The sequence below is a fragment of the Gymnodraco acuticeps genome, unplaced genomic scaffold (assembly GCF_902827175.1).
Source record: "Gymnodraco acuticeps unplaced genomic scaffold, fGymAcu1.1, whole genome shotgun sequence".
Taxonomy (NCBI): Eukaryota; Metazoa; Chordata; class Actinopteri; order Perciformes; family Bathydraconidae; genus Gymnodraco; species Gymnodraco acuticeps.
In genome coordinates this window covers 183,693-195,757 of record NW_022991289.1, presented here as the reverse complement: position 1 = coordinate 195,757, position 12,065 = coordinate 183,693, and the positions used below count along the sequence as shown (strand labels likewise).

The 12,065-nt window shown below is 39.8% G+C and overlaps 1 long non-coding RNA gene across 1 annotated transcript; it reads right to left on the bottom strand.

Annotated features, from left to right (window-relative positions):
- Positions 1 to 4,183: 4,183 nt before the first annotated feature.
- On the bottom strand, positions 4,184 to 10,680 carry LOC117562207. The gene is made up of 6 exons (XR_004571513.1): positions 8,529 to 10,680; positions 7,178 to 7,332; positions 6,643 to 6,810; positions 6,200 to 6,333; positions 5,391 to 5,582; positions 4,184 to 5,285 (listed from the first exon to the last, which is right to left on the bottom strand). It is a non-coding gene; the product is annotated as an uncharacterized LOC117562207 (long non-coding RNA).
- Between the last annotated feature and the right edge of the window lie 1,385 nt (positions 10,681 to 12,065).

The following is a 12,065-nucleotide window of genomic DNA, read 5'->3' as shown; positions in this document are numbered from 1 at the left end:
CCTGCCCACGTTCAGCCCATTCAGTTTCTGTACATTCAAATCAATTGGCATGTCTGTGAATGGCCGGCTATGTTTGCCAATTTTATATGCCGTTCGAAAAACTCTGATAGTGGTGTCTAATTCAGATTTATGCATAGACTGCACTTGATGTTGAATAGTTTCACGTGAAGCAGATGTAAGGATGTCAGCAGCTTTTACATGGGCTTGTGATTCTTTATGTTCTTTGATTTTTTTTCTCAGGCTAGCTTGTTGTTTGCCCTTGTCAACACCGAAATGAGACACTGCACACTCACCCCATTCAGTTGACAGTTTCAGTCCTTGTCCAGTGTGTATTCCCAAAGATTTGACATCTCTGCATATCCGACATCCTAGCTTCTTATCTTTAAGAAGGAGCCATGCATTGGTCTTGCAAAAATATTGCACCTGGTCCCAGGGTCGGCTCCAGAACAAATCGAATGGGGGGGCAATCATTTACCAAGGGGGGACACACACTGCCGTCAACAACCAACACACAAACACCAACGCAACTTCAATTTAAAAAAACATGCTGTAAAGTCTATTGTCTTTCACACACATTGCAGGAGTGTAGTGCTATTGTATAGAGCACCTATGACCTGTGCAGACATGCACGGTTGTGGCACGACCACCAAAACAGAAACATATAAGGACAGAGGGTGTCGTTTTCTCATACTGATATTCTGCACAAACTGTGCTGTTGTATTTGTTGTAAAGTGTCTTTACTGTAGGGTATTTTTTATTATATGTACAGCACTTTGGCTCGACCAAAAATCGTTGAAAAATGTGCTATATAAATAAGATTTGATTTGATATGGACATAGGCCACCATATAAAAAGTATGCAAATGTATTTAGTATCCTATCCATGTGAACATGTTTTAGGTGGGAGTGGACCTAACCTCTAGGAGGGTCTGGGGGCATGCTCCCCCGGGAAGATTATTTTTAAAATATTGAAGTTAAATGCATCAATCTGGTGCACTTTGAGAGCAAAATGAAGAGATCTATGGATAGCCTACACCTCTCAGCATCCATATGAAACACAACTGTACACAGATTTACTTTTTCTTTATGGATATTTTACTAATCATTCCCCTTTAAAACTGTATTCTTGTGTTACTGTCCAATAGTATTTCATACCCGTTTTTCATGTATTCTCTCTTTAACAACTATAATGATCATATAAAGGTATTCCTCGAAAATACTTACATAAATGGTGACCAAACCGTTTGAGACCCACTGAGATAATTTACACTAAAGTGAACTATCTAAACACTGAGAGAGTCCTTACCTCACTGAGCTGACGTTATAAGATCCTCTCAGTCTGACAGGAGAGGACTCTCCTCCACCTTGGTGTAGAAACAGCACTTTATATCCGTTAGCATAGCTAGCTAACCAGATGCTAACAACATTCCACGTTACCACTCGCGCACTCACAAAATGCGCTCGAGTGCCACACAGAGCCGAGCTTGAATGAAACACAGAGACCCATGTACTTGTACTGTACTGTATATCATATTATTTTCGATGGCTTTACTGTATAATCAGTACAACAGATGAACAGATCGCCACTGGGCTTTCATCTAAACACACAGCCACGTAATGATAACAAAAAAAAAGGTCGGGGGTCATTGGTCAAGCAACACACCAATCAGAGAGCAGCAGTGAGCACACCTCAGGCTGTGTTTTATATTTGTATTCTTTATTTCTGATGTATTTCACACAAAAAACCTTTAGTAGAAACGTTTTCACTTATATGATTAAAAAAAGAAAAAAACGGCAAAGTGGCAAGGCTTGCCAACCCTGCGTTGGGGGGGCACAGTGACTCATTTGGGGGGGCATGGCCCGCGAATGACCCCCCATGACGCCGACCCTGCCTGGTCCGTTGTCCAGCAGTCAGGTGCATCGCTTTGCCCGGTGTTGGTGGTGGCAGTTGCGCCAGCAGCAGCTAACGTTAGAGGCTCTGGAGGAGGCGGCGGAGCTAGTGCTAATGCTAATGCACTATAACTTGGAGCAGGAGGATCAACCAAAGAAAGCTCCCCATCAGACACAATTTCCAACACAGGCACAGCATTCTCTGTATTTGAAGTTTCTTCCGGCGACAACCGCTGTCTTTTTGCACTTTTATTAATCCATGCTAACATTTTAGAAATGCTAATTTGTGACGTGACTTGCTTTCCTTCTCTCGGGGGCGTGCCTGCTCTGTTCTATCACTCTACATAGCCACCCACTGGGTGGGAGTTGCACTGCATAAACACAACACACGTGCATCTAGGTATGTAAATTGTAAAGCATTAAAACATGGTTTTACTAACAGTTTTCAGTATGTTGTTACTTCGGCATTATTATTATTATTATTATTATTATTTTGAAACGTGTATTACTATTAAATCACGGTCAAATAGGTTAATTTTGACATAGTCGTTTCCACCACAGTATTTACATGGAGAAGATAAGCCCCGCCCCCTCTCCAACACGTTCTGTTTGAATGACAGGAGTAAACAGCTGACAGCCGCTGTGAAACTCCAGCGGTTAGAGCGATGAGAATGTCCGTTCGGCACCTCATGACGCATCTACTGAGTACCGGGCGGCTGTATATATATATATGGATGTATAATAAGAACGGCGAGAGAGTGTTGAGTACTGGCACGGTGCATGAGTACCGGAGTACCGCCAGCATGCCGGTACTGAGCAAGAAGTGCCGGTACTCCATGGGTCAGAACCAGAAGTGCCGGTACTGCGTACCGGTGAGTACCGGCCCAATTCCAGCACTGGTAATAATATTAAAAACAACAATGTTTGGGTCGTTCGTTGGATAGGCGGTTAGCTGCAATAAATAACTCCAGTTCAACAAACCATATTATAATATCTAAGGGAGCGTTATTTCTGGACCATCTTGAAATGTGACGTTCATATTTTAAAGATACACACATTTCATTGTGAGGTTGATTTAATATACACTAAGCCTCTCTTCAACAATACGTTGACGTTAGCTAGTCTATTTTATGCTATAGTAGAGCATAGCGAATTTAAATGAACCTTAACAATGCATACAGTAACCTAACTAGCAAACTAACTATCTAACGTACAAGGATGACCTTATATTATCAACCTCGCACAGAAGCCTTTTGGTATACAGTAGCATCCCACTTAATGTTATACACTCTTGGATGCTACGCATAGCATCGTTAGCACAGATGGAGCTACGATTGCTCAAATGCTAACCCAACTCTAAACATTCATCAACGTTAGCTTAATAAAAACACCAGTAACATAACATAAAGTACGCAGGGTTGACTTACCGAAGAAACTGCATTCATGGACGGTCTGTTTTAACCGCAGATAAATCTTATATTTGCAGGACGAATAGTCCACCAGGAACCAACACAACAAACACGGCCGAGTTCAAGTAGTGTTCTCCTCATGAGCTGAGCCGCTGTTGCATCACGGAGCTAACGGAGCTAGCAGAGAGGAGCTAGGAGCAGCAGTCCCGTTGTCATGAAGGGGGAATCTAACTATATACAGAATATGTTTTTGTGGATCCAGGCTAGAAACATGTTCATTTTCTGATGTTAAGTTGGACATTTTAACATAGGGTCTACGGGAATTGCTCCCATCTGCATCCATCGCCTACAGTTTGCAGCATTGGGCTTCACCGCACTGTCCCGGGGTTTGCCGCTTGGCTCTGATAGGCCAGAAGTTGGTTTGATTGCATTCGGACTCGATTGCTTATCCTGTCTGAGTAGCCCGGATGAGGCTGCATCGCAATTTTTGACGTCGAATTTTATACACCGAATTTGTTGACATCGAATTTTAAACACCGAAATATTTGACGTCGAATTTTTTTCACTTGAATTTTTGGGATCTGAATTTGAACATTCAAATTTTTTTAACTTGAATTTTTACATTTTTATTTTACATAGGTAAATTCGGAGCAAAACAAATTCAGATACATGATTTTCAAAGTAATTATTTTCAATGCTATAAATTCGGTGTCTGATAAAATTCAAATACTTCTGTCTCTTGTTTGCTTCCATAGCCCCGCACTCATGTTGTTGTTTGTCTCTTGTTTGTCTCTTGAACTTCATTTGAGTTTTCCCGGCACTTGACTGATTTTGTATCGCTTTGCATTCTGGGTTAACAGACTGGAAAGCGATAGGTCGCTTTTTCTGTCAATCAAGTAAACTCCTGAATTAAGTGGCTGGGAGCCCCAGGTAAAAAAATAGTATGCTTAAATTATACTTTTAGAAGAATGTACTAAGTACACTTTTAGATAAATGTGCTATTTTGGTCACATTCAAGTATACTAAAGTGTACTCAAGTAGTACTGGAGTACTACTTAATCATTAGCTGAGTATACTTGAAGTGTAAATAGTGTGCTAAATTGGCACATCTTTTTGTAAACTTTAAGTGTACTAAAGTACACCAGTTAAAATCATGATTTATGTGCATTCGAAACACACTTTAAGCACAATTGTATTATATCACCAGTGTGTTGGAAATATACTTAAAAGGGCATTCGTGTGCATTCTAAACATGCTTTAAGTATAATTGTATTGTATCACCAGTGTGTTGGAAATATACTTAAAAGGGAATTCAGCTCAATTCATAAGTGTTTTCAACATACTATTATCATACTTATTCAAGCACACCTGTTGTATTTCCAATTAACTTCAAATGCATTTTCTGACTGTATTTAATACTTTTAAATTGTGCTATCATGTTAATAAAAATGTATTTATAGTAAGGTTCTATCACAATTTAAGCACCATAAATCCATGTATTTTAAGTATAATGTTATTATACTATAATGTAGAGTAGAAGTGTATGGTATCACTGCTTATACTACAGAATAGAAGTGTATTTTACAATAATGTTACCACTGCAAGTACTGGGTTATGTGTTACAGAAACATACTTACAATACATCACTATTATACTTCATACACTTTAAGCTACTTCCGGATACTACTTAAGTACACACCAAGTATGCTATTCTGTTTCATGACAAATTGCACTTCAATTATGAGAAAAACATAATTTTAATGACATAAAAACAACAACAAACCAAAAAACGTGTTTATACTAAATTTAACAATTAACAAAACATGATGGCTAAACTGACTAACTAACTTGCAAAGTCTATATAAACTAAATGGTGACCATCAGTGAGGAGTAACGTTGCTTGTATATCTCTCGTTGTTGCATTTCCTCCGCAGCAGGGCCCGGATCGCACTCACCTCGGTGCCTGGACATTTTTCTCTCACGGTGTCTTACAAAACAGGAAGGAAGCATGGGACTTAATACTTGATAATATAGACAATATATTAGATTGAAATCCATTCATAATGATAACATTAATACAGAATATCTGTACCTATAATGGCATTGACTTTCTCCGGGTCAAGGGTCTCTGGGTTTTCCCCTTCCCAGTAAGGGTAGACTTCGCCAGGGTCTCTTTCCCAAAGATTAGCGTTGCTAGTTCCTGGGCAAAGAGAGACATCCTTCTGTTGCCTAATCTGTGGAAGAGGCGTGTGGAGACCTGGACGGAGGAGTTGCCTAGGAACATCTGTAAAAACAAAGAGGCGGATTAAAACAAGATAAATTACAAATATTGTACCTGTACCATCAAATGAACTTGAATGCTTTGCTATATTTTAAACACACCGGAGATATAATATAATAGTCATGCAAGTGTATTTCTAATGGCAACAAAACATATTTGTAATGGTAAATGGACTGTACTTGTAGAGCGCTTTATCTGGTCAGCAGACTACTCAAAGCGCTTTTACACCACATATCACATTCACACACATTCATACACTGATGGCGGAAGATAAACTATCAGAGGTAACACATTCACTCACATCCACACATCAATGCACAGCATTCTGAGCAATTTGGGGTTAGGTGTCTTGCTCAGGGACACAACAGCGCATGGCTGCCAGTGGCGGGGTGGGGATCGAACCACCGACCTTCCGATTGGTAGCTGACCTGCTCTACCACAGCCTTCCCCCGTAATCAAGTCAAGGTGTACTCAAACAGTACTCGAGTACACTTCTGTATATTATGTGGGGCAGCTCTCGTCTAGGCTTCAATGGTGTGAAAATACAATTCCATTGATCCGCAGTGATTAATTTTGTATAGAACAATAGCAATAGAGTATCATTACTATGTAGGTCATACCAAGTCATTACTGCCAGTATTGCGGCCAGTTTGCTGGGAGTCACCGTGGCCACTACTGGAACAAGATCCTGATGAGGACGACCCTGAAATGTTGTCCAGTGCTGTCTTCATGGTAGCCACCAATCTTGGCATCTCTAAAAAGTGGGTATAAAAAGTATCCAGGTGTAAATAACAAATTCAGACATAAAATAGTGTCAGCCGCAAAATACTAAATACTATGATTGACCATGGTGCATTCCAACAGTCCTGATTTTCTGAATTTACGCTCTTTCTTTTGCATTTGTTTACTGTTGTATAAATGCAATAGATAGTTTATTTTCAAATTTGTAACATGTGGGAAGTCGGGTCGGGTCTCAAAATAAATGTGGGAATTTCATGAATTTTACTTATATGGGAAACACTGCATATCAATTTGAAAAAAACAGTTAAATATTTAGACCTACAAATGGTTGCTTTTTGATCGGCTCAAACAGGTCAATCGAGGTGACATCAGAATCTGAAGAGTGTTGAGGTGATTCAGATGTCACCTCTTCTGAGGGCTTGGAGGTTCTCTCAGCCTGTAGGGATCTCTTGAGCTGTTCGCCCATGGCAGTTACCATCTGTGAACCAGACTGACAACATACATCATGTTTGAGTGTGCCTTGGAAAATTACCACCCAAACACCAGGCTTAACGCTTGTAACTTAAAACAACATTTCACCCACATTACATTTCCTCATATTAAGACTACACTTTTCCATTAATCCACAGACGTTGCATGTATTTAAAAAGAGCATTTGGTAATTGTAGGATGAAAATGTAGTGGCCTCAAAATACAAAAAAACATGCGTTATAACAAAAAGCCATAGCTGTCAATATCATTCAAGGTGAAACGGAAAATTATTTGTCAGTGAATGTTATAACAATAAACAAAATCAGTCAATGTCATTCCATTCAATCACAAACTATCAATCATCAAAACACACCAATCAAACTTACTGCCTTTCCTTGGTTTGTTTTTTGTACAGCCTCCTTCACATTTTTGACTGTACATGTCTTTCTTCTGCTGCCTCTTTTCTGGGACTCGGCTACCGAAAATATGTCCTCCCCTCGGATGAAAGCATCCCGCTTTTGAACCACTTCTTGGTAGACTTCTGTGAACAAGATCCAGTTCATTCTGACATTACAAAATGTAAGCACTTTTTCGTGCACTATTGTTCACACTGATACACACACCATATACAGGGTAAAATGTAAATTATAGTGCCCATCCAAAAAACAACCATTATTTAAAGTGAAAACCACCCTTGAATGATGGGATAGTAAATTAAAAGCTTTAGGAATCCAAACTATAACATATAATATGTACCCTGTATCAAGATTGATGCAAAACAAGTTCAATTTTACCTTTTTAGAGAGGTTTAGAAGAAGAAAAAAAACACTTCTGAGGTCATTTGGGTGAATTTGACCTATCTCTGGCCCCCCTTGTTCGATTTTGATGATTGACATATCTTTTTAACAGTTAGAGCTCATAGAATCGAGGGGACGTTCCTAAAATCCATCTAAACAAGACCCATTGGTGAATTGGAACCGGAAGCTGCGATACGCTCTGGCTGCTATCATTAGCAGCTAATATGAAATATCCGGTTTTTACATAAAAATGGAATGAAGTATTATCAGTAATACTTTCTAAGTGACACAGACACATAGGACTAACCTTCAGCCGCGTTTTTATCGTTTTATAATATAAAATAATAAGTAATAAGTCTATGTTTTACCGTGAGTTCTGGGCTAAATTTGTTAGCATTTTTTCGCTCAGGGCTAATTTAGATGCTTCTTGTGAGACTTGTGCTTTGATTCGGAAAAAATGGTTCATATCTTCAGTTAGCTGAGTTTATAACCGTTAACTGAGTATGACACATTAATAGGTCTTTAAATATTAAGAAGCCTCGAGTGAAAAAACACCCCGCATGACCCAGATTATGGTTACCGCCGCGTTATTAGCTTCAGTGCAAGGTGAGCACATTCAGTGCCTGCAGGAGCTCACAAGTCCTTATTTGCATATGTGAAAATAACAATTAAGATATTATCTAAGAGATAAATATCCCACACCCCTAATTTGAACATATGTTAACGTTATAATTTACCACCACCATATACACATTTTTACTGAAGAGCTTCATAATTGGACTCAAGCTAACGTTAGCTAGCAAGCTAGTTAGCTAGACAATAAAGCAACTCTTTCTACTAGCATTAAGTTATCAGTTACATTTCTAGAGAGACTATAACCAAAGTTAGCTAACGTTATAAAGATTTTTTCAGAATAATTTAATTTGTATTTGTAACTTACCTCCTACGAACAGCAATTTGGCAGCAACTGGCTTCGACCCCTTTTGCGGTCGACGTTTGGCAGGCCAAATCACCTCTATCCAGCCTTGCTCCAAATCGAGGTCTTCCCTGCAGGTGACTGTAACTTTTGCAGCCCTGTTTACATCCTTTATGATAGATGTATGTTCTACTCTAACCGACCCGTCTGGGAAATAGAACAGTCCAAATGTTGGTAGGTCCAGCAGAGACATGTTGAATTGTTGTAGTCTGGCTGCTCAATTTCAAACAATAACCGTCCGTCCACCGATGCACTTGGCTCCACCACAGTTGGCGCGCAAACTGCTACATTGTGATTGGGCGTCGTGAGTGACCTGCATCACGTGATGCAGGTCCAGTATTATTCGGTTTCAGCCGTTACTTTATAGCCCTTGGTCTGGTTTAACGCCAGCTAGTTGTTGGAGATGGGTCTGTCTGCAGACCGCAGCAAGGAGGCGGATCGTATAGGGGCGGATCGTATAGGGGCGTTTCCTAACTTTTTTTATCCAATAGAATGAGATGGGTCTGGCTGCAGACCAATAGAGTCTGTCTGCAGACCACAGCAAGGAGGCGTATCGTATAGGGGCGTATCATATAGGGGCGGATCGTATAGGGGCGTTTCCTAACTTTTTGTATCCAATAGAATAATGACACTCAGCAGAAATACATACTGTAGGTGGCAGTAATGCAACTTAAGGGATTCCAGCTGCTTTTATAAATCCTCGCAGAAGAAGTCATTCGTTCTTTCACGATGGCCGAACAAAAAGTTGAAACAGCAGTAATAGTATTTTCCAGAGATGCATGTTTATATTTATTGTAATGTCATTTTTCTTAACACACAATTGTCTCGTTATCAAAGTACAACATCGACTGTCCAACCTCGTTAAGCGTTAATAAAGTAAATAATAGTTGTATGTGGTAAAAATGTTTGTGGTATTAAACGCTAACTTAGCATGATGCTATAAACACGTTGGCCTATAGTCCCGTTTGCAACCAGGCCTACTCTACTGTTGTAATAACGTTAAGCTTAGATAGGTCAATAGATTATCAGGCTCGGTAACAATACTGATTTGTGTTACCAAAGATGGGCCTCATACCCTTACGTCACAGCCTTCAACCTGTGTACGTAATGTTTTGACTTTAAGAGCCAGTATGGTTATCTCCTCTGTTTAAACACGCTATCATGGGACAAAGTAAGAAGCTAATCAAACACTATCAGAAGAATATCGTCTATCTAACGCACGAATGTCGCATTTCTCGTCGTAATCCACGCGCAATGTCTGTTTGAAAACAGAAAAAACAAACACTGAAAGCTTCAAACTTTTCAGGCCTTTTCCTCAAATAGGACTTTTTTAATAAGAAAGCCCCTTGCTGTAATTAAAATACTCACTCAACTGTGTTCTTGTCTCAAACAGTCCCCACTGTTTAATGGCCTAAAACCATTCACGTTTAAATTAAGACGTAACAAGAAACACTTTAAATGATTGCCATCATCACACAAAGAACTTTTAAAAAGAAAAACAGCCTCACACTGTCCTTAACACAAACACTCACTCCACTTTGTTCTTGTCTCAACCAGTCCCCACTGATTAATGGCCTAAAACCATTCACGTTTAAATTAAGACGTAACAAGAAACAATTGAAATGATTAGCCTTTTGCCGACATGTAATAACAGACAAACGAATAGCATGCAGGGTTAAATATAAGAAAAAGAAGAAATGTGAACTCACCCTGCTTGTGAAAATGCAACGCCACGTGTTATGATTGTTATTGTTATAAATTTGGTTGTTTTAACATTAATTTCCCAGCTATTTTCAGGAACCGGAAGCAGCCGTCCAACACACAGTCCTAAGATTGTTCTGCATAAACTATTGAAGAATTTTGACGTAACAGGCTTCTTCTTTACCGTAGTTTGAGCTCTCTGTGTGTCGAACGGGTTTGCCAGCGGCTCCGGACAACAGCCGCGTGTATAGTCTCTCCCAGTGCAACGAGAATCACGTCTTCAGGAGCACCAATTGTTAACTGTGTTCTTATTCTCAGCGTCCAGGAAAGAGAAGCTAAAAAAGGAGACTAAATGGAGTCTCTGGAGGTTCAAAATTGGTACTTTAATTAATAAAAAGCGTGGTAAAGTCACAAACAGGATATGGTCCGTTGGAGAGAAAGTCTGCAGCTTCCTCTCCAGGTGCCGGCCGTGCAGAAGAGAGCGTACAAGCATTCGTCCTTCCCGCTTCCTCGCTGTTCGCTCCTCCTCTCTGTGAGCTGTAGTGACGTAAGGGACTTCCCCTCTCGTTCGTCTGTGTCCGATATCGCGTTAAACAGAGGATTTCGACATTTTACATTCATTGCTTACTTCCACATGCCTTTTCTCCTCCTTATCTCTTTCATAACTTTATATGTAATACATGTTAACGGCGTCAATAGCCACTTTAATGATACTAATGGGCGGTAGTCCCGGATGTCGTCATGAAGGATTTTCAGAATAAAAGCTTAACAACTGGACGCACAAGAACTTCTGGTTTTTCAGTATAAAACAGCATTTAAACTGACGGTATGTTTAGGGTACATTATGCTATCAAAACATTGATTTTAATTTCTAACAATGGCCAGAAGAAGAATCAGAAAGGGCAACAGTGTACAAGCCTGGATGAGTTGAGGTATGTACTGGCATCCACCTCAGACATGCCTTCCTCTCAACTTCCCCCGACTGAAGATTCATTTAGGCAACACGTACTAAGAGCCATGTACCAAACTGCTGTTTGGTGCCACAGTCACCAAAACAAAACAGTGCTTTGGAGTCCTGTGGGGAAAGGTTGGAGGTTGATGGAGGGAGTCATGCAACCAGTGATGTATGAAAAAGCGGCAGCACCGCAAAAAGTGCGAGATTTAACAAATCTCTACTGCAAGGACACAAAATGCAGTCAACAGAAGAAATGTCCTTGTTTTGAAGCTGGATTGCCATGCACTGAATTCTGTTCCTGTGACTGTCTTGAGTGCGCTAACGGAAGTGTGAATGACAGCATAGTTGCACACTAGAAAAAATGTTGAGTCATTTTGTAACTGTATATAATTGATGATTCATTAAAGTTTGAATGTATGATTCATTTTAGATTTTTCCATTCATTGAGCCGAAATCTCTACTTTAAATGTTAAACGCTGTTTAATGTGCTTGCATTAGTGTAATGTAATTTCTGTCTCATTCTATGATATCTCTCCTTTTCTGTAGGATTTATATGTTTATGTATATACATTTTAGGAATGATAAAAAGTAGTCTCAATCCTATAGGCTAAATGTCTTTCCCTGATATACCTGGTTTAAATGTAAGCCTGTTGGCTCACAGTAGGCCTATCGCCATGTTAATTCAAAGATGAACTAAATATAAAGATAAATGCATTAAGAATGATAAAGAACCAGCACCTTACCGTGGTAGAGAGGTTTGTGTGCCCTGATGAACCTGGGGGCTGTGTTGTCTGGAACCTTGTGTTCCTGGTAGGGTCTCCCATGGCAAATTGGTCTCAGGCAAG